The 3186-nt window shown below is 31.3% G+C and overlaps 1 non-coding gene across 1 annotated transcript; it reads left to right on the top strand.

Annotated features, from left to right (window-relative positions):
* The first annotated feature begins 2349 nt into the window (after positions 1 to 2349).
* On the top strand, positions 2350 to 2456 carry LOC122474116. Its single transcript, XR_006294808.1, has one exon. It is a non-coding gene; the product is annotated as a U6 spliceosomal RNA (small nuclear RNA).
* Positions 2457 to 3186: the final 730 nt, after the last annotated feature.

Raw genomic sequence — 3186 nt, 5'->3', positions numbered from 1 at the left:
ATCTTTCAGTTAGATCCTGTGTCTGTTTGATATATCTTCATCATTGTGTGTATGTGGGGTTTTTGTTGTTGTTGTTCTTTGGAGCACCTTCCCTTTTTAACACTACAAAATGATCCAGGATTATCTTTTGGATACCCATCTAGTCCCAGAATAAGTCGTTTCTCCAAAGCGACCTAGTTCCTTTTTTGGATAATGACATTAGAAGACAAAACCCGGATGCTAGTTACACTTGTTACTATTGGGTATCAATGATGCTAGGCCTTTTCAGTGACATAGCAAGGATTTAGATGCGTGTATGACAACCTGCATATATGCACATATTTTAAAATATATCTATTTGTAATTAATTTCTTACAAATAAGCTAAATACAAGTTCATACTGATGTATCCACTCTAATTCATTACTCATAGGTCATTTTAGTCTTTTCTTGTTCCTGGTCTATAACCTCTCACTACAAGAGTGAGAAATCCAGTTCTTATCACCAACTTAAATTTCCTGTTAAATTCCAGATATGTATATAAGAGTTTCAGAATTGTTAATTCATAGCTCTGTGGGAAAGAACTTCATTAACTAGACTGTAATCCCTTTTGCCCATAGACTTACAAAATGCACTAATTTTCAAAGTTACTTATGTCAGCACAATATTTCCGTACTGCCTTCAAGTGAGATTGTTTTTTATATTTGTAATACATTTAAGTTATTTTCTCATATCCTGCCTTCCATCACAGTTTATTTACCCATTTACTCATTGAAGGAATCTTGGTTGCTTTTAGTTTTGGTTAATTATGAACAAAGTTTCAATAAACATTTGGGTGTATGCTATTGTGTAGACATAAGTTTTCAAGCCAGTTTGTAATTACTTAGAAATATGATTGTTAAAATGTGTGGCAATACTATGTTTAACATTGTAAGAAAGTGTCAAACTGTCTTCCATGGTGGTTGTATCATTGCACATTCCTGTCAGCAATGAATGAGAGCTCCTATAACTTCACATCCTCTCCAGAATGGCATTGCCAGGTTTTTGTTTTTAGTTTTGGTTCGTTGCAATTTTAATAGGTATGTAATGTTTTATCAGTGTTGTTTTAATTGTAAGTTTTTTTTTTTTTAATTTTTTTTCAACGTTTTTTAATTTATTTTTTGGACAGAGAGAGACAGAGCATGAATGGGGGAGGGGCAGAGAGAGAGGGAGACACAGAATCGGAAACAGGCTCCAGGCTCCGAGCCTTCAGCCCAGAGCCCGACGCGGGGCTCGAACTCCCGGACCGCGAGATTGTGACCTGGCTGAAGTCGGACGCTCAACCGACTGCGCCACCCAGGCGCCCCTTAATTGTAAGTTTTTAATAACAAGTGATGTTGAATAACTTTTCACTTGAAAGCAAAAAACAAAAGTATCCTAGATTCTAAAAAAGTATTGTGTTTCACCCAGATTAAGTTAATAAAGGGTTTCATTAATAACATTTTAAATCTGATTGGATTATAAGATATTTTACCATCACATAAATGATAAGGTCATCTAAGTTAATGTGGGAGCCAACATATGTTCTGTAAAATCCTCTTTAGATTCTAATTTGAATGCATGATGTTGCTGAATATTATAAATTTGGGAACACACTCTCATTCTTTCCTATTGTTTGCATTGAATCAGGAATATATCCAGTTCTTCTCTAAGGATCATGAAAATTCTAAGTATTAGAGTATGGTACTTAAGAAAATACACAAATGCACTCATAGATTGTATTAAATAGTCATAGGGTTTTTTCCCATTTTTTCCTGATAACCCTAATATCAGCACTATGAAGTCGAGTAGGAAGTTAATCAAACAAAGATGGTCTCAGAGGTTAGAAAGGCCAAAAAAATAGAAATGTGACTGAAATTATTGAAAATCACAATGTAAAATGAATCTTAATTTTTAAGAACTTTAAATCCTATTGTCAAATTACACAATTCTTTTCATAATAAAAATGTAATTTTGATGGAATTACAGATTGGCAGAAGTCAATTTTGCCAACCCATTTTGAACTACTTTACATAAAGTCATATTATATTAAATAGCGTCATTTGAAACGAGCTGAAGTATTTGTTAATTGTTATTTGGGTAACTGAAAAACTCCTAAAAATTAATGGCCTTTATAATAATTTGATTATGTGTCCTTGCTATAAAGAGTTACATTTTCTTTTAAATAAATGCTTAAAAGCCATGAACAAAATGCAAAGCAACCTGTAGAATTGGAGAAAATATTTGCAAATCCTGTATCTGATAAGTGGTTAATATCAAAAATATGTAAACAACTCATACTACTCAATAGACAAAAAAGCAAAAACAATGTAATTAAAAAACAAGAAGAAGAGTGCTCACTTCAGTAGCACATATACTAAAATTGAAATGATACAAAGAGGATTAACATGACCCTTGTGCAAAGATGACATGCAAATACATCAAGCATTTAATATTTTTAAAAAATGGGTTGAAAGAACTGAATAGACATTTTTCCGAAGAAGACATATAAATGACCATCAGGTACATGCAAAGGTGCTCAACATAACTAATCATTAGGGAAGTGCAAATCAAAATCACAATGAGATGTAACTTTCCACCTGTTGGAATGGCTGATATTAAAAAATAAGAAATAACAAATGTTGGCAAGGATATGGAGAAAAGGAAATCCTTGTGCACTGTTGGTAAGAATGTAAATTTATGCAGATAATATGGAAAATAGTACAGAGGTTTCTCAAAAATTTAAAAATAACACTACCATGTAATCCAACAATTTTACTTTTGAATTTATATGAGGGAAACAAAATCACTATCTTGAAAAGATATTGCCACCCCCATGTTTACTGTAGCATTATTTATAATAGCCAAGACACGGAAACAACTTAAGTATCTATCAATGAATGAATGGATAAAGAAAATGTGATATATAATAAATACATATATAACACATCAATTAATATAATTTTATATAATATATAGTTAATATATATATATAGATATACATAATACATATATACATATATAGGTATACATGTATATGTATTATAATATGTATAACTCATATATGATGTGTATATATTTTATATATAATTAATATAATATATATAATAAAATATCATTTGGCCATGAAAATAAAGGAAATCCTATCATTTGCAACATGGGTGTACTTGAGGGCATAATGCTATGTGAA

The sequence above is a fragment of the Prionailurus bengalensis genome, chromosome B4 (genome assembly GCF_016509475.1).
Source record: "Prionailurus bengalensis isolate Pbe53 chromosome B4, Fcat_Pben_1.1_paternal_pri, whole genome shotgun sequence".
NCBI classification, from domain to species: Eukaryota; Metazoa; Chordata; class Mammalia; order Carnivora; family Felidae; genus Prionailurus; species Prionailurus bengalensis.
Note: the sequence above shows the minus strand (reverse complement) of the source record. Positions and strands in the feature narration are given on the sequence as shown.